Here is a 20,488-nt window from a genome sequence, read left to right as displayed (position 1 = left end):
CTGGTTTGGGCGGGAGGGGGTTCACTGGCTGTAAAATTTCTGGGGACTGCGTCACTAACACGTCTGGCTGGGCCCCAGTGCCTCTTCCTCCAGCCAGACATCGTCGTTTCCCTGCTGTGGTCCTCCCTGCTGCGTTGCTGCAGTCACCATTGCTGAGGCTGCAGTAAGCTTGTGGGGCCTCTGGGGACACTCTTTCGCCATATGCCCTGGCTGCTCACAGACGTAACACTTCCTGGTCCCTCTAGGAGGCTTCGCCTTCACTGCTGCCGGTGCTAGGGCTCTGGTTGCTGACTGAGCCCTTGCACCTCCAACCTCCATAGGTTCGGCTCCTCCTCCTGGCGGAGGCGTGGATTGCGCCCGTGCTGCTTCTCTGGGAAAGAAGGAGGGGCCCCCGGCTGGTTCGCGCCCTCCACGTCCTTCGTCCTTGCTCCACGGACGTCCTTCCAGCCTCACCCCCACGGCCAGTGCCCTCTGAACGACCTCCTGGGTGGTTCGGGGTCTCTCCCCCCTCGCTATCTCATCTTTAATCGAGTTGTGCAGTCCCTCCCAAAAGAGGTCTCTTACAGGAGCCGAATCTCTGTCCCATTCCAGGGCGCTGACCAAGGCGAAAAAGCGGGCATGATACTGTCTGACGCTGGCCCTCCCTTGTCTCAGCCCATGCACCTCCTTCCGTGCAAGATCAATGTCAATACTTGATAAGAAACACCCATCCATCGCTTTAATAAAGGCATCCGCATTCTGGAGCGCCGGATCGTTATCTCTCCATAAATTGCGCAACCATGCTTTCGCCTCCCCATGCAGATGGGACATGATGAACCCCACTCTCTCCTGTTCATCTCTAAAGTCTTTATGCAACAGTTTCAGTGCGCACAGTACGTCGGCTCTAAAGTTGGGATACTGTTGCAGGTTCCCATCGAAGTGAGAGAGTAGCCCGCCTGTCCGTCTCGCCAACCCAATTCCCTCCTGCCGGGGTGTTTGCTTTGCCAGTACGTCTAACCTGACCTGAAGATCCCTGCAGGCGGCAGCTGCCTCGTCCTCTCTCTTCCTGGATGCGAGAACCTCGGCGTTCAGTTGTGCCACTGCTTTTCTGAGGTCCTCTATCTGCTGCTCAGCCGTCATGTCTCCTGCCGTTCGTGAGCTCGCTAGTGGGCGCCTGTTTCTCTCCCCTCCTCGAGGCTGCAGATGCCCACAATGTAGAGACGGAGCCTACTGTCAGAGCTGCTTCAAGATCCTAGCTCACAGAGGATCACGCTAGCCAGCGGTCATTAAGTAAAAGTCTTTATTGAATTACAGTTTCCATTCTCACGCTGCTGTCTGCAACTCTACGTCTACTAGCTAGATCGGCGAGGCTCCGTCTGAGTCTCCGCCCCGTGCGCACCAACTTAATATCCTAGCCTTGCTCCACCTTTTCCTCCTGACTGTCCTCCTCTGGGTCCCTCTACCCCCCGGGGCTTCTTCCTTCCGGGATTCTTCTGACGCTGACCCGGACCCTTCTGCCTCCTTGCGCCGGGCTTTAGGACCTGGTTCCCTTTCGGGGCTGCTCACTGCGCCGCCTTCCTCTGCATTTGAACTTGGCGCGCGCGCCCAACCTTCCACTTTCCTCTTAACCGTTTCTTCGCTCCCCGATGGAGGTGTGGCCACTCCTGACTCCTGCCCTCCCTCCTGTGGTGAGCTGCCAGCGCTTCCCCCCTGGCTCCTTTCCTCTTCCCTGCTTCCTGGCGGTGACGCTGGTCCCGACTTCCAGCTGCTCCCCCCTGAGTCTCCTCTGGCTCTATCTTCCTGGGGTGCCTCCCTAGACTCCCCCCTTGCCCTGGCCACTGGTGCTCCTTTCTGTGAATCCTCTGATTCACTGGAAAGACTGGGAGATCTCGGGTCGTCGTCATCACTCATCCTTTCCTCTGTCTCCTCCCCTTCGCTCTCTGTTTCCTCCCTTGCCCGTGCCTCTGCACCTAAACCCCTGACAGATATGAATTTAGAACAGAGCATCAAGAAAAAATATACATGGCAGGGAGAATGTTGGTGGGGGTGTTGCGCTGATAAATAAAGCTGACAAAAATCTTGGAGAGGGAATTAAATCCAAGCAACACCCAGGATTAAGCTTTTCACATGCTACTTTAAAAATAGTTTCCCATGCTTACAGTGTGTGTATATCTGTGTACTCCCCCACATCCCCTGCGCCCTGGCCTAAAAACGATAAAATTATTTTGAAATGAATGAATTTGAATTTGCTTTAAAAGATACTCATTTTACTCCATGGCTTAACATGACTATATTCCTGAGGGTTGACACTGTGCGTATGAACAGTGAGAGAATCAGTTTTCTTTGTCTATCGAAATGAGTTAGATCCCCCTTGTTGTGATATTTATTCAAGATATACTTGCCTTGTTACAACTATTCCACTACTTAAGAGGACTGCTGAGCTGTGCTGCAAATAAAGAAAATGTTGATACGTTGACATAGGCATTTTATGTGTTTGAAACTTTGATATACACTGTCTCAATAATTTTATAACACTCCTGTAAGAGAGGCCAGTACTATCCCCACTCTGCAGTTGTGGAGAGTAGTCTAAGGTGGGCCTTTTGGGGATGGGAGGTAGCAGCAGAGGTGATATTTCAACCAGAGACTCCATAATTTTACAGCCTTAAACTGCTACACCAGCTGCACATTTCTGGGTAGGGATGGAAATCTGTAAAAGAAAAAGAAGAAGGGGAAAGTTTTGATTAAAAGGAATGTATTTATTGAATTAGGCATTGGTTGTTTGACAATGAAACTGGAAGTCTTCAATACAGTGGTACCTCGGGTTATATGCGCTTCAGGTTACATATGCTTCAGGTTACACACTCTGCTAACCCAGAAATAGTGCTTCAGGATAAGAACAGAAATTGGGCTCTGGCGCTGCGGCAGCGGCAGGAGGCCCCATTAGCTGAAGTGGTGCTTCAGGTTAAGAACAGCTTAAGGTTTAGAACAGACCTCTGGGATGAATTAAGTACTTAACCCGAGGTATCATTGTACTTCTCCATCTCTCTCTCTCTCTTTTAACAGATGTATACCAGGAATAAAAAACACAACCAGCCCTGCACAGGCTTGCTGCTGTCAGGTACTAATCTGGCACCTTTTAATGCTGGAAGACAAAGGGTTTCCTTAGCTAAAAATAACCACTCCTTTCCTCCTTTTCCTAATCTTCCTCCCTTGCTGCAGATTCATTATGTGTGCTCAGCACCCAGCAGGATTTACTGAGATTTAATGACATCACAGATTAGAAACCAGCCTCTGTTGCAATGATTCCTGTGTGCTTAGCTGTTCAAATGCAGCTAAATAAGGAAATACTGTAGTGTGTTTTTCACATGTGTATGACAGAGTAAGTGACTGAAGCCTAAAAAATACCTCTGTGTATTTTGTGTTAAGTAATGTCTCCCCAGGATATTATATGGTTCACCTATTTGGCTCGAGAGTGCCTGGAATCCATTTCCCGCAGAGGTTCTGGGCAAAAATGAACTGCGAATTGAAAGTAGAAGTTACTGACAAAAAGTGGGATCTAGATCAGATGTTTAGTGGACTTTCCCAGGAACAAAGGTGTTGTTCAACTGATTCCACCTCCTCCTTGCAGCCCCAAGGTCTGAGAGCCCTCCTATCTTCTTCCTAAAGCTGGAGAGAGACATCACCTTGCCAACAAAGGTCCGTATAGTTAAAGCTATGGTTTTCCCAGTAGTGATGTATGGAAGTGAGAGCTGGACCATAAAGAAGGCTGATCGCCGAAGAATTGATGCTTTTGAATTATGGTGCTGGAGGAGACTCTTGAGAGTCCCATGGACTGCAAGAAGATCAAACCTATCCATTCTTAAGGAAATCAGCCCTGAGTGCTCACTGGAAGGACAGATCGTGAAGCTGAGGCTCCAATACTTTGGCTACCTCATGAGAAGAGAAGACTCCCTGGAAAAGACCCTGATGTTGGGAAAGATGGAGGGCACAAGGTGAAGGGGACGGCAGAGGACGAGATGGTTGGACAGTGTTCTCGAAGCTACCAGCAAGAGTTTGAGCAAACTGCGGGAGGCAATGGAAGACAGAAGTGCCTGGCGTGCTCTGGTCCATGGGGTCACGAAGAGTCGGACACGACTAAACGACTAAACAACAACAAAGCTGGAAAAGTACTAACTAGGCTTTGGGAAAGAGGTGGGAGGACTCTAGGACCCTGTCAGAGCCCTCACACCACCTTCCCAGAGCCCAGTGCATCACTTACCTGACTTTGGGAAGGCAGCGTGAGGGCTGCGGGAAGGGGCATCAAATGTTGGTGAGGGCTACAACAACAACAAAGCCTTGAGGGGTGTGTGTGTGTTGGACCACCTTGATGTAGACCATTGCTCCCCACAGTCCAGAATACCACTAAATCTTAAACATAAGAAGAGCTCTGCCAAATGCTCATCTAGTTCAGCACTTGCTGTGAATACTGGAAGACTGCAAACAGACTTTAAGTGCAGCAGCCCTCTTCATTTCACGCATAGTACAGGTTCAGCCTTGAAAAAGCATCTTCATATGAGAAGGGCTTGCTTTCAAAAGCCTGTATGTTTCCTTGCAAAAGCTTACGGTTGATTTTCTTCATCTGGAACACGAGAATAAATGCCAGTATTTCAAGGATTTCCCTTTAGGTATTGCCTTTAACAACACACACACACACACACACACACACACACACACTCCATTTGTTAGGAAGTTATTGGGCAACAATAATATACCTGAGAGAGAGAATTAGCTTCTCTTCTTCCACTGAGTTCCAAGCAGAGTGGAAGGGTTACTCTGGGACATAGCCTTGATGATCAAACAGCTCAGAAAAGATCAAGTCTCTGAGACTCTTGACAATGATGAACGAAAGTGTTATCCTGAGTAGGTATGATTCTAAATGACAGCTTGCCTTGGCATGAGAGGCGGAGACAGCACAAATATTAATTTCCTTTGCCGAGAGTGGGTGAATTATTTAAACTAACATTGATATGGAAAATGACGAAACAAGCCTTGAGGGTTCTTTCGCACTTCAGCAGAGTGAGCACATTTTTATCTTTGCTGGAGTCATTCTTTCTGATGCACTTATGCCAATTAGCTAAAATACCCCTTCCAGAATATTTCCCATTATGCATTTTAAAATGCATTCAGTTGAAGATAATGTGCTCGCAGAGAGACTTCCGTGGATTATAGAGGATTCTTTAAAGCTTGAGTGAAAAGCCTTCTGCATGCAAAAGGGGCTGGGTTCAGTCCCAGGCGTCTTCAGGGGGGAAATATAAAAGTGCCAGGTATCAGACATTGGAAGGACATCATTGGAGAGCTGCTGCCAATCAAGGTAACAAAAAAGTAATGATGATAATAGGCTAGATCAGGGATATCCAACATGGGTGCCATCTAGACATTCCTGGAGTCCAACTCCCATCATCCCTCACCATTGGTCATGTTGGTTGGGGCTGATGGGAATTGTGGTCCAACCTACCAAGCCAGGTTCAAGTTCCCTGAATTAATTTACAAAGCTCAGAAGTAATTAGGTCTATCTCAGGGACCACCTGAACCCTTATAATCCACCTTGATCACTGAGATAATCTGCTGGACCCTTTCCTGGTTGTCCCTTGAGCTGGTGCAGGTTATTTGACAATGAGACAAAACCAAGCCTTTAGTGTCATTGGCCCTGCCTTGTGGAATGCTCTTCGGACAGAGTTTCCGCAAGCATCTTCTATATTGACCTTTGCTGAAAACTTTTCTTTGTCTCTATGCTTATGCAAATTACAGTGGTACCTTGGTTTGCGAATAGTCTGCTTTGCATACATTTTAGATTACAAACATGTCAAACCCGGAAGTGCATGTTCTGGTTTGTGAACTTTTTTTGGATTACAACCCATTTTTTTTGGAGGCCCCATTGGCGAAAGCGCACCTTGGGTTACAACCTGTTTTGGTTTATGAACGGACCTCCGGAACGGATTATAGTTGTAAACCAAGGTACCACTGTATTTTAAAAAACCATTGGTGCTGACCTTTAAAGCCCTAAACGGCCTCGGTCCAGTATACCTGAAGGAGCGTCTCCACCCCTATCGTTCTGCCCGGACGCTGAGGTCCAGCTCCGAGGGCCTTGTGGCGGTTCCCTCGCTGCGAGAAGCCAAGTTACAGGGAACCAGGCAGAGGGCCTTCTTGGTAGTGGTGCCTGCCCTGTGGAATGACCTCCCACCAGAGGTCAAAGAGAAAAACAACTACCAGACTTTTAGAAGGCATCCAAAGGCTGCCCTGTTTAGGGAAGCCTTTAATGTTTAACAGACTATTGTATTTTAATATTTTGTTGGAAGCCACCCAGAGTGGCTGGGGAAACCAGATGGGTGGGGTATAAATAATAATATATTATTATTATTATTATTATTATTATTATTATTATTATTATTATTATTATTATATTTATTATTATTATTATTATTTATTTCCTCTAATAGCTAACTGGTGATCTCTCTCTCTCTCTCTCTCTCTCTCTCTCTCTCTCTCTCTCTCTGTGTGTGTGTGTGTGTGTGTATGTTAGTGGGTAGATCATGACACTCTTATCTCAGGGTTGTGGGTTCGAGCCTCATGTTGGACAAAAGATTCCTTCAATGGGTTTAGACTAGATGACCTGTGTGTGTGTGTGTGTGTGTGTGTGTGTGTGTGCGCATGTCCATGCTTTGGTTTTTTTAATGACATTGCATTATATAAGTATTTCTATGAAATAAATATTTTATTCTTTATTTTCTATTATATTTGTATCCTGCCTTTCCTATCAAAGGAACTCAGGGCAGCAAACACCATGAAGTTAAAGCAATACAAATTAAATTTAAAAAAATATTTTAAACATCTAAAAAACCTGTATGACCTCATGATTCATTATTTCAAGGGAGCCAGGTATCTTTCAGCTACCAAATGCCCCAGTAAAAAGGGATGTGTTTAGTTTCCATTAATAATAAGAGACAGACACCTTACCAAAGTGGGCATTCCACAAAAGTACATAGAGGGCACCAGCTGGCAATGCCGGGCCAGATGGGTCTGTTGTCTAACTATGTAATGAATACTTAATTTCATGTAGGACTTCAAAACCACCTGCAAAAAATTGTGTGTAAATGTCATCTGGCGGTGGTACTGGGCAAGAACTGGAGGTGCCAAGGTTCAAATCTGAACTCATCCACGAAGTTCATGGTATCTTTGGCAATTTATCAACTGTCAGCCTAACCTACCTCAGAAGGTTGTTGAAAGAATAAATTGGGAGTAGGGAAAGAACCATGTACAGTTGAGCTCCTTGGGGAAAAGGTGTGATAAATACATAAATAATAATAATACTTAATGTATGCAAAACTGATTTTTTTGTGGGGGGGGATTAAAGCAAATTTAATTTTGAATTTTCTTTATCATTTGTTTGAGGAACAGTTCTGTAATATAAAGTGTGTGCACTACTCATGAGAGAGCAAAGTCTATGCAGATGAAGAGGACATTCAAGACCTTGCAGCTCCTTTAAACTCTTGTTTTATTTTATTTTATTGGAATCCCCCCCCCCCCATTTCATCCTTACATTGCATTAATTGTGCAATGGAAAATGGCTTCAAAAGTTTCACAGCACAGATAATTTCTTTACAGACTCTTTCTGGGACACCTCAAAAGAGACTGGCTGGCTGCAACAACTATCATTTGCTGACCATGTGGTCTTTCTGCCACCTTGTGGAGAAGTGTCACTTAACTCCTAAAAATTAGCAGGAAAAGTAAAGATCTGCTGCTATTCCTGTTGATCCAGTGGACCTCCCTCCCTCGCTGCAAATATATAGATCAGGTGACATTCCTTTCTCACAGCTTGTTCCATATGCACACTGGAATTCTTGCAAAGCACAAGATGCTTTTGATCAAAAGATAAGTAACTTTCCCCCTCTAGCATAGCTGTTTTCCCTCCTTTCAGTGGAAGAGAACAACTACGATGTATATAACGCAAGTGAGATTCTCTGTGGGTTGAGTCACCTATGTTTATGCCCTCCTCACAGTGTCTTTTCAATGGAGCCTGCAAAGTCATCTGTGCTTTGTCAATGTCAACTGTAATGAAAATCTAATGTAATTGTATGTGCCTGTCTGAACCAAAGTAGGCATAGAAAGCGGGGAGTGTTTGTCTTAAGGAGCAAAAGGGATTCACAGGTAAGGATTGCAGACTCTCCCCCTGCTTATCTCTTGCAGTTCCTCTCCTCAGGCATTTTTAGGCAACCAGGGCTCTGAAGAAGACATGTGGACAAAACAGCCCCTGAGAAGTGCTGAAAAGAGGTGAATCTAGTTCTGCTGGTGTTGAGTCTTGTTTCTCCCTATTGCAAATGAGTGCTTTCCATGCTGACTGGAGCTGACTGGAGCTGTTGTCTCAAACATTTGGAGGGCACCAGATTGGGGAAGGCTGTACTGATGGAAAGCAGTCTTTGATAGCAGCCTTAGTTCCTACTTACTATCAGACTTATTGCTGAACCCAGCACTTCGTTCTTTGCTGTCACTATGTTTTGGATGATACAAATATTTATGTGTGTCTGCCATAAAATTTGGTCCTGATTCCATTTCAGCCCTTCAATCTGAGTTTACTCAGCCAATCTGGCGGTAACCCAATTTGACTTGGAGGTCAAAATGTACTTTATTCCATTGCGCCCCCCCCACTGGAAAATTAAAAAAATAGCTTAATTTTTTTTCCCTTTGGCAGAAGTGAAAGTTGTAGGTCTTGTGGCCTAGAAAATACATTCAGCAAAATTATAGGCAAGCAAGCACAGGGGCTTTTGTGCCGGTCATCTTTAAAATATTCATTTGTTTATTTAAAGAAATAATTTTGGCAGAACTGGATGAATTTTGCAGGTAAGAGCATGCTTCCAATCCTGCCAAAATTCACAAGTTTGGATGCACTGGTTTTCCTGAAAAGGTAGTCATTACCATTTTAGAGTTATAAAGGAATTATTTAATCTTCCCTGGAGTTTGGGGGGCAATTGGATGGAAATTTCAGAAATGAGAAGTGTCCATGGGTAAGCAACTGGCCAAATTGCAGACACATAGGTCCAGGGAGTTGTGTGGGAATAAGTAAAAGGGATCCGTCTTCCAGGTAAAAATCCCTGGATTTCATTCAATAGTTATCATAAAGCTACCTGATGAGCAAAATTGAGTTCAGTGTCACTGCGTAAATAATGTTTATTGTAAAAGGAGTGCAGGAAATGACCTGGGGATGTGAGGTCTGGTTGTTTTTTTTAAATAAAACTTGTAATATAACCAGACAAATCTTGAAAGTTGTTGCAACAAATCGAATGGCTCCAAAACACTGAATCATTAAGTGTTTCTCTTTTCATGTTTCATCTACTTGTTTTCCTTATAAGGGAGTAGTGCTAGAGAATAAGATCTAAAGGAGAACTAGAGGGAAAGGGTATTTAAGTGGCCTGTTGTTAACATCTCTGCGCTCTTCTAGATGGATGCACATCGTATCTTCAGGGAACGGAGTGCCTTTTGCTGCTTTCTCCGTCTAGTAGTAAAGACGAGAGTAGTGTACAGGCATAGGTAAAAGAGATAAAAGCTAAGGAGCATCTTAGGATTGGGAACGTAATTGCTACTGAAACTAGTATTATTGTGTCAAGTTCTCCCTCTCCTCCTATAATGCGTAAAATCCCTTTATACTATTCTGGGGTGTCATCAGTCAGTCTCAGCTCCCATCAGCAGTAACCAACGAGAGGATGCCATTTTCTGCTCATTTGCAATCAGGAGGAGAATTGAGTGGCGTGATACAAGGCCTCCTTTCTCAGTTGCATCATGGTCCTTATTTTCTAGGAACCAAGTGGCATGTTTTTTGCACCATCTTTTCCAAAACTGTTGGATATATTTATGGTTTTTGGCTTGATCAGACTTATTTAGAATATTTATGTGTCACTTTTCACTCAGGGAAGAACATCCCCAAGCAACATAAACCATAAAATACATTTAAAAACCCTGTATAAAACCATCATAAAGCATGGGACCTAAACATGTTCATGCAAAAATATTTATTAAATGGCAATCCTGCTAACCCCACTAAAAGATGTGCACTAAAACAGGCTCAACACCCCTTACCCTTAACTCACTACCCTCTAGATTAATAGCTAAAGGCCTGAATTAGACTGGTACCTAAAAGCAGATGATCATGGCAGTAGGCATGTTTCACTAGAGAGAGGATTGTGTAAATGGGGAGCCAGCACCGAGAAGGCCTGTTTTCATGTTCCTATCCCCTACACTTCCCTCAGTGGGGTTGCCATATGTCCAGAATTTCCTGGACATACCCAGAATACTGTAGCTGGAAGCAGTGTCCAGGCAGAAATTGGGAAAATGTCTGGGGAAATGCGGACATATGGCAAGCCATGTTGTCATTTTTGCCAATTTTCCTTTAAAAATAGCTCAAAATAGCTCAAAAACAGCAAGCGGCAACCACTTTTGTGTCCGGATTTTCACTTTTTGAAATATGACAACCCTAGCATAAGCACTATGAATTGAGTCCAAAAACTAATTCGTAGGCAGGATATAGGTGCCAGAATTGGTGTTATATGCTCAGATTACCTTATCTGGGCACTAGATTCTTCACTATCTGTACTAGGTGAAGAATCTGAACCATCTTCAAAGGATGACACATGGATGACACATTGCAGTAAACTGACTTAGAGGTAACCAGAGCACAGGCAACAGGAGTTAGGTGATCTCTGTCCAGATAGAATTGCTACTATGCTGCCAACCAAAGCTGGTGGAAGGCCCTCTGTGCTACCAAGGCCACTTGTGGTTTGAACAACAGCAACAGATTCAGAAGTAGCCCCAAGACAGGCACCTTTCCATTTATGGGGAGTGTGACTCTTTTCAGAACAGGTTGAATCACATCCTTCTGGTCTAGGATGCCGCCTGTTATCATCGGATAACGTTTTATCACCATTACACTCCTGGTTTTCTCTGATGGCATTAGATTTATATGGATAATGGATTTATCGAGGTGTGTCTCATTTGGCTGCTGTTGCATGTGAGACATCTTTCACCCCGTTCTCCTTTTGTCACATTCTTGAAGATTTAATTTGCCATATATGTAAAATCCCACCTCCTCATTCTAACCATTATTTAGTTTGGTGAATTGGGGGTCCAGTTGAGGGTGACTTCCAAATACTCAGCTGCCCCATGGTGGTGGCAGCTGTTAAAGCCATGGAACTGGACTGTCATCAAGAAGGAACTCATTGATCGTACATGCAAATGTCAGCAAATAGAAAGGGCTGAGTGTGCAGTTGGCTGTTGCTGCTTGCAAGAACCAAAGATGCTATTGGCCAGCTGACATCTGTAGAGAGAAAGAGAAAAAAAAGTCCAAGCGTATAAATAATTTTATCTGACAGGTATGTAAAGTGCCTCTACTTCTAATCATTATCGTTGTTATAATGGTGTATGTATGTAACCAAATATATCATCTTGCCTAGTAATTTTTTATGGCAGTCTAGCAAGGGGCATTGAATATGCTTTCGAAAGCTTTCTGATAAAATGCTTGAATACTTTAAAAGCCAATGTGAATCATGCATTAAAGGCCCCATAAGGACTGGGTATTGCTTGCATACTTTTTGCAACACCTTCTCCCTTTAGAAGCTGCCCAGCTGCTAAGATAGAGGCTCTGTTGAGGGTTACTTTCTTCCAGGAGGTCCAGTTTCTGAGCTCCCAAAACTTGTCCTTCTCAGTAGTGGCCCCTGATTTTGGGAATTCCCTCCAGGAGTCACATGCAGCTGCTTCACTGTATAGTTCTAGGTGTCCTATCAAAATATTTATGTCCCATGAAGCTTTTGAAATTTTTGCTATCTGTTCAGCCTGGCTGTGTCTTTTGCAATTTCTCTGTGTTCCTCCCCGTTAGTGAATATTGTTTATGATTTTGTTTTGAAATCTGAAATATTGTTAACTTGTTGGTTTTTAATGGGTTTTTTTAATTGTACATCACATTGTGTACACTTTGTTGTATGATAAATCACTTTGCAGATTTTTATTTTTTTTTTTTGGAAAGGTGATCTCTACATTTTAACTAAGAAGTACCGGTAGTTTTAATACTTACTATTAACCACAGCCTTGTATCCAGCATTGCTTGGGGACGCTACAATCCCCAAAAATCACTGCAGTTTTGAGATCAAGGGTTAAAATCAGCACCAATTTCAAAGGCTCAGTCTACCATCTTAATTCAAGATGCCACTCAATTGTATCCAAACATAGATGAAAACCTCCCCCTTGATCTCAGGAAGCATCATGAAAAATTTGGTTATCATATCTTAATAGGTGTTCAAATGCATAGCAAACAGGCAAACAGCTTTCCAAAATATAAACTGCACACCAACTGTTAGGTGCTGCGTAGTAATTAAATGTTTGTGTCTTTTTCTCTTTTGTGTTTAAGCATATGGCACAGTTGCCATTGTTATTAGAAGGGCCTCATTTGAATAGTTTAATAAACAGTTTGCATGGTCTGCTGAGTCAATTAATCTTTGAGACAAGTGGCTGATCTCTAAGAAGGATCAACACTGTTTGCTCAACGGCAATCCCTGAAGGATTCTTGGGTTGTGACTTATTCCTCTCACCCTTCTTGCCGTTGTCTGCTGCTGTGGATGCTGCTGCTGATTCAGCTGCTTATAGAGCATCTTGAATGAATTCCACATGCTGCCTTTCCTAAGGTCTAGAGAGAAAAGAGCACCAGCAACTGTGCATCGTTGTGTCTGGAGGTGCAGGCACTTTGGACAGAAATGGACAGCACAGTGGAGCTGCTAAAAGCACACACTCTGGGTTGGAATGCATCCTCAGTTCTCTCTCAGTAACTGGGCCTCAAGGAAGACATTGTCAGCCGACTCCTGCTTAGTATAATGGATAAGCTACTGGACATTTGATACTCTCTCTGTGTGCATGTGCTGCTGCTTATTGCAATGCTGTGCATATAGAGCAGGGATGGGGAACTTGACACCCTCCAGATGTTGATGGATTAAAACTTCCATCCTCTCCACCCACTGGCCCTGTTGGCTGGGGCTGATGGGAGCGGGAATCCCACATCTGGAAGGCTCCAAGTTCCTTTCCCTTGAGGAGCTTTCAGCAAGTTATTGAGCTAGCATTCTCTGCCTGCTCCAACTTCCCTTGCTTCCCCCTCTCTTCATTTTACATCCAACCTGTGTCTGGGCATAATGTAAGCAGGAGTGAGGAGCAGAATGCCCTTCTTCTTCTTTTTATTTTTGCAAAACACACACCCTCATTTATGCAAGGAACGTTATAAGGATAAGCAGATACATCCCCTGCAACAGGGGATAATGTAGCTGTTATTTTCCCTACTGATGGAAAGAGTGCCATCTGTGGTGTGTTATGCAAGACCCACCCCCCAAAGCAGCCATGCTGTGTTATACCATAGCCCCATGGCAGCCATTTTGTGACTGGCACCCATAGCATTTTATCTAAATTCCAAATGTGCCCACATATTGGGAGTGTGGTATTGGGGAAAGGAATTGGACCTTACTCCAGCACTAGGGCCCCAATCTGAGTTAATACCCCCAGTGGCAGCATTTAGCTATTTAGAAATTATCTTCCATCAACTTGTTGAATTTGAACATGACCAAACAATGGTAACACTCCCATGTAAAAATAAAAAAATTCCTTCCAGTAGCACCTTAAAGACCAACTAAGTTAGTTCTTGGTATGAGCTTTTGTGTGCATGCACACTTCTTCAGATACCAAGAACTAACTTAGTTGGTCTTTAAGGTGCTACTGGAAGGAATTTTTTTATTTTGACTATGGCAGACCAACACGGCTGCCTATCTGTAACTCCCATGTAACACTAAGTTGTGATTTAGTGCTACACAGATGAGCCAGAATGAGTCTGAGCAAGGTGTTGAGCCTAGTTTGCAACAATCAATGGCTAGTTTAACAAGCCAGTTCATAACCCATGGTTTGAAATTGGCTTGTTGTGAAACTAACCATAGTTTGCAGCCATGATCTCTGGTCTGATCATGCTAAGTGCTAAGTGAGGATCCTTGAAAGAAGAACCTAAACTCTGCCAAAGCATTTGACATAGATCATGACATACGCCTTTAGATACAAAACTATGCTTGATATGCAATAAGCATTTCCCAGACTGCCTTCAGCATGGCTGTATATTTCCATTTTCTTCTCATTTTGCCTCAAGCAAAAGTTATGAAAGACTAGCCTGAACCATCTTGTTTTTAGTTCAGGGATGTTTCCCAGAAATTCAACACCCACTGTCTTTTTATATTGAACCAGATGACTCCTCAAGAAATCCCAGGAATGATGATTAGCACCTCTTGTTCCTCATCACAATGACTAATCTCTAAAGCCTTTTCTTCTAAATCAAAATGTAACTCAGATGATTTGATTGGTTTTCACAACCACCTGCTGGATCAGATCATTCACTACATTAGAACCAATTATTTATTACATTTGCTTTTCCATGTGCTTTATCACAGAGTTCTTGAAGTGCCACTAGCATTGCATGCACAAGCAGTAGTGAAACCTGGGCTTACCTGATCCTCATCCAGTGTAACCAAGATGCGATGAAAAGAATTTATTTTCACTTTTAAACTGACTAAAGTTCCTCATTATGTCCAAACTCAATGAACTTTGGCTAAGCTCTAGCTGGTGCAGGCAAGAATTGGTTGGTGGCTTATAATGCTGGTTTGAACTCAAACTATAGTTTAAACTAACCAGAATTTATCTAGGTTTGGACATAAATAGTAACTCTCTGGAGAAGTGGGGAAGGAAATGATGCAAACCCAAGGCATGTGCTAAACCATAGTAGCATTCATAGTGTGTGTGCTAAACCATAGTTTAGTGTTGCATTCAAAGAAGGCCCTTGTCAATGTCCCACTGTTCAGGAAAGCCCATGGGGTGGTGATGTGGGGTAATGCCTTCACTGTAGTGACACCCTGCATATGGTACATATCACAATGTTCTTGTTGGGATTAAGGCACTCATTAAACGTGCAATTTCAACATGGTCTTTGGAAGTGGATTTGACAAGATTCACAATAATTTAATGGGCACTGCATCCTATTCCAATCATTTTTTTTAAAAAAAGTTGGTTTAAAATTATTAGTTGAATTTTAATATTTGAATGCTTTTATGTTTGTATTGTAGCCCACCCTGGCATCATAACTGATGAAGAGTGGTTTAGAAATTGAATGAACAAATAAACAATACTTAACCTGTTTCAGAATGCATCACCCTGGTATCTCCTGAGGGCAAGTCTGCTACATTAGCAACAGGTGGTTCTACACTTTGATATTAGTTCATGGCAGAGTACAATGAAACTGAACTTGTTGATGGTTCTTACTACTATTGTTAACTCTCATGAACTGGCAGGACTGTCGGGAGGGGAAAGAGGAAGAAGGGATCCCCACGAGGGGTGTAGCCAGGACTGGGACATACTGGGACAAGGAAGGAGAGGTTGGTGTTGGAAGTACTCACAGGGTGATGGAGGATGACAAGGGGATGGGGGGGGGTCAGTGCACAGGAACCGGAGCAGCAGGATCTATCAGCAGAGCCACAGGGGCCCTGTCAGCACAAACATGGCAGGCTCTGAGGCATAGGGAGCAGTGGGCAGGGCACTCCAGGAGGCTGCGTCAGGCAAAGGCTCACAGCCCAGTTCACTAGTTGGCCAGGTGGGGCTCGCTAGCTCTGGGAGGGGGTATGTGATTCCTCAGCTGGAGTAGGCTTGCATCAGGTGAGGGTCACTTGCCTCATTAAGGCCGGCTGCTGCAATCAGCAGGCAAAGTAGAAAAGGGCAGCAGGGCTGAGGTACTGGTATGGTCAACTGCCCATGTTGAAAGATCTCTATTTGGATGTTCCAAGATATCTGTGGGACTGTGCTTCACTTTGAATTTTGGACCCTGAACTTTGGATTTTGAACTTTTGAATTGGATACATGGATTGATCCTGGACTGGGGGCTTGACATACCGATCTGCTGCCAGGTAGGCCAGGGATTCAGGACACTCTCGGCTGAACCTACCTCATGGGGTTGTTTTGAGCATTAAATGAGAATGATGTACACTACCTTGAGCTCTGCGGAGGAAAGGTGGGATATAAATGAAAATACATAATTTTCTTTTGTCCCTGACTTTTACGCAATATTTTATACCTGCCACAATGCCCATAGTTCATTTAAAGTAGAGAAGAATCCTTCTGTGTAATTGAAAATTGCTCTTACGTGGTTTGAGTTCTTTGGCTATAACCTTTAAAGGAAGATATAGCCACAAACCAACCACACACACACACACACACACACAATCTGTAAGGAGTTTGGCTGCAACATGGCTTTTGGCCATAAAACAGCACCAGATTCTGTCAAGATCATATCTGCTCCCAACAGTTTCTCTTATACCTTGATAGTGCTCTTAAATGTGTCTGGACTACTAAATGTATCCTAATCTTACATCTTAAAAGGTAAAGGACCCCTAACAGTTAAGTCCAGTCACAAACGAATCTGGGGTCGCGGTGCTCATCTCGCTTTACTGGCAGAGTGAGCCGGCGTTTGTCCACAGACAGCTTCCAGGTCATGTGGCCAGCATAACTAAGCCGCTTCTGGCGAAACCAGAGCAGCGCACGGAAACACCATTTACCTTCCCGCCGGAGCGGTACCTATTTATCTACTTGTACTTTGACATGCTTTCGAACTGCTAGGTCGGCAGGAGCAGGGACTGAGAAACGGGAGCTCACCCCGTCGCAGGGATTCAAACTGCCAACCTTCCAATTGGCAAGCCCTAGGCTCTGTGGTTTAGACCACAGCACCACCCCATTACTTCACAAGTAATGAAAATCCTAGAGAAGTTACTCTTTTAAGCTTATGCTGGAAACTTTGCATTTTAGTTGCAAACTGAGGACACACAGACACACACAAATTTAGTATGCAGGAGTACAAGTGCTCAAGGGTTGTAGACATTGGTGCATGAACTTATGTGGCATCCTTCAGGCTCAGAGGCTCTCTAGACCTTTTGTTTTTCTCTTGGGCATATGCCTATGAAGCCTACAAAATCCAGAGCTTTTCTGTTGTGTTGAAAGGGGGTTTTCATGCATGGGGAAAGCAGTTTTGCCAAAACCTCTCTAATCTAAGTAGCGCTGGCAAAGAGCCAGAAATGTGTCATCTTTGTTTAAGTGTGAATTGTCACACTGCTCTATTTTAATTGTGCACAACACAGCCAGTATGAGTTGCATTCCCCTCTATGTTCAGATGGAAGATAGACTCCAGGTGCTGAAAGTAATGGGCCTCTCTCTCCTCCCCCCCTCAACCCCCCACCAATCACGAACCACAACAATTTAAAAGGAAGGTCTGTTTACTGTACTCCTGCTTGGCCTGTGCCACTGTGGCCCAGAAGGCACACAGATTGCTTGCAGCCTCCCTTGAATCTTCATTTGTGTGTCTGTCTGATAGACAGATGAAAGGCAGGCTACTCAGCATGCAGATGATATTGCAGGTTAGCTTACAGCTGAGAAATGATGGGGCGTTTTTTTTGTTTTCATCCCTTGACTGGCTAGAAAGTTCTCATCTTGTAGAGGGGAAAACAGCTTTCTTCTCCTCCCCCCTCCGCCCCCATTTTTAAAAGAGCTTCGCAAAATAGCTGGCACAGAATAGCTGGCAAATGTACGTTGCAGTTTCCACACAAACACACCCCACCAAGCAGACACTGGCAAATAGAATTTCGAAGAAGCATCAGAGTTTAGGAACAAATTTGGGTAGGGCAGGATTTAAAAGACCTTGGTTCATGTTAAGGGCCCTCAACACTGTAAACAGTGTTCCACAAATTGGCTTGCACAACTTATGCACGGTGTGATGTTTAGAAGATGATTTTCATAAGCCATGCTGAATTAATGTGTGGATTTTATGTTTTCCTCCATTAAAAAAAAATGTGGTGGATTACAGTTGGTATAGATCAAAAATACAATTTAAAACCTTTTTTTTTTTAAAAAAAGTGTTGAATATGTATGCATGTACATAGCTTGCAACTGCACACAGAGAGAAATGTTCAGGCAATATTTTCCCTGAATAATAAATATATTGTTGCGATACTTAGGTTAAAAAAAATAATACAGTGACACTGCACTTTCCCAATACTCCCTTGCATTTCCCTTTCCTTTTTACTGTCTCTTTAAAAAACCTTCTGTATTGTCTTGGGCTCCCCTGGAAATGCAGTAAGGATTCCTATCACATCTCGGTTGCCATGGCAACAGCAGCCTTTCCCATAATGAGCTGCATCATCTGAACTGATGTCACAGCATCATGCAGCAGGTCAAACAAGGCACCTCCTAGTATTGCATCCTACAGATTGTGCTGTAAACATCAAAAGAGGATGGTGTGAGCAGGAGATGGTGAGTGTTAAACATCCGCCTATTCTTATTTGTGTCTGCTGTTTGCCTTATCTGTACGAGGCTCTCCTATTTTTAGAGTGTCTGAGTTTTGCCTCCTGAGGATGGGTTTGGAGGAAAGATGCTGCATGTCTAAATATAATTTTTCAGGCAGAAAGGCTTAGACAAAGGCCTACAAGAGGCTCACGGAGCCCAAAATATTAGTAACTGACCTTGCTGCTTTCCGGAAGCGGACCACAATGTATGTAAATTGCACACCTTAATTTGTGGCGCACCTTTTCCAATAGGTTTCGTGTGAGGAAGCGATAGCTTATTCCTATGTTGTGGTTTCAAAAATATTTAAAATGTCCACAGCCACTTGCCTGTAAATGAGAAGTGAGCATCTATATTCTTAATCTTTGGAAATCTTTGGGGGTTTTGCAGAATCATTATTTACCTCCGGTGGGCTTTGATAGGAGGAGAGGAGGTTTAAAAAAAATGCTAACCAGTGCTGAATAAGCACTTGGCACTGCGTTGACTTTAAATGGGATTTTCTGCTGCTATTTTTTAATGGCTTATAAACCATAAGGAATGAAAGTTCCCCATCCGTGGAGGAGAATGGTGTCCTCCCCCCCCCATCTAAGAGTGTTGTTGTGAACCTATATATTTAGGGAATATTTAGTGAATCTTGGGTATACTCCTTAGAGGAAAGAAAGCAAGTCTTCCACTGCAATTGCAGTAAAGGAGTAGCCAGCAATGCCAGGTTCCCATTTGGTACTGCTAGTCTTACATAAATATAGTAAGTATACACTATGGTTGTATTAATTGGCTCTTAACCAAAGGTAAAACAAAACATTCTCTTAGAATGTCAGTTGTGTGTTTAACATCAGGATGATTTTGAGTCCTTATTGATGGCATCTAAATGTTTTTGCTTCGTAATCATCCCCCTCCCTCCCTCTCTCTCTCTCTCTCTCCTGGGAGCCAAAACATGGGCTTCATTTAGCTTTCAGTAGGACCTGGGTGGGTGAGATATAGCAATTCATTGTCTCCCAATGTTTAGATGAGTCATTGTTTTATCTATTGCTGTTAAAAGTAAAGAAAATACCAGACACGTGTTGGTTTAGCTGACCAATATGTCCACTAGGAATTAGGGAGTGGTCTCCATTTCTGCTTTGCTTATTATAGTTCTTATTTTTTAAAGAATAGACATTGCTGGTAGTTTTGTTGTTTGATCAAACAGCCGAAAGTGCAAGAGGACACTAATACAAAGCATAAGCGAGAAAACGTAGGAAAGAGCTAATTGTTTTCCATAATCGTAATAAGCACAAAGGCCTCATCTGGCATTATCTGTAATGGATCTTTTTGATCTTAATTGGGTAGCCTGCACTGTAACCTCCAAGCATTTTCTGGCACGGTCTAAGTATACATCTGTCCTTTTAAACCAGGAAAACGACATCAGGGAGTGCTTTATTTACTGTGACAGTTTTAAAAGGGACATTGTACTGTCCTAAGAAAGGAAGTCTCTGGGGTCTACCGGGTGATCACCAGCTATGCAAAAAAAGGCATGAGTTAGCAAGACTGGGAATGTCTGGCTACTGGCTGGATTATGTACCCCAGGCAAATAAGTTATTATTTGAGAATTGGCTCCTAGAGCATATGCACCTGCTCGGAAGCAGCGCCCTTGTTGTCTGGGTCCCACAGCATTGACAGCAGTGAATGTGCATCTCTGGGACAGAGGAAAAACATGAAATGTGCAAGTAGCAGACATTGTCTAGAGAAAAGCAAGCCTGCATCATCTGGGTACATCCAGTTTTATGAAGCTGAGAATAATTTCAGGCAAGATGGAAGGATTAACTAGGATGTCCAGTGCATGCTACTTCGTACTGGAATTCTACTAAGCAAAGTAAGTCTAGATGGGGATAGTCAGAAACAGAACAGCCCCACAGAATCCCCGCAAGCTGCATTTTCCAGAAATATAAATTTGGTCCCCATAGCAGAGACAGAGCGCATCCATTGTGAAGTACCTTGTAGCCAAATGGACAGGGGTCATAGGTCAGTGGTAGGGCATGCGCTTTGCATTCAGAAGATCCCAGATTAAATCTCTGGCATCTCTAGGCAAGGCAGGAAAAGGTTTCTGTAAACAAGGAGC

At 43.6% G+C, this 20,488-nt stretch overlaps 1 protein-coding gene across 1 annotated transcript in view; it reads left to right on the top strand.

The window, feature by feature from the left end:
• Positions 1-18,252: 18,252 nt before the first annotated feature.
• Positions 18,253-20,488, top strand: part of AKAP6 (A-kinase anchoring protein 6) — a 246,800-nt gene continuing 244,564 nt past the window's right edge. The window contains exon 1 of the mRNA XM_081207494.1: positions 18,253-18,363. The gene's annotated coding sequence lies outside the window, so the exon portion shown is untranslated. The remainder of the gene's footprint in view (positions 18,364-20,488) is intronic.

The sequence above is a fragment of the Podarcis bocagei genome (assembly GCF_964188305.1).
Source record: "Podarcis bocagei genome assembly, chromosome: 1".
In the NCBI taxonomy this organism is placed as follows: Eukaryota; Metazoa; Chordata; class Lepidosauria; order Squamata; family Lacertidae; genus Podarcis; species Podarcis bocagei.
This window is presented reverse-complemented; position numbering and strand designations above follow the sequence as displayed.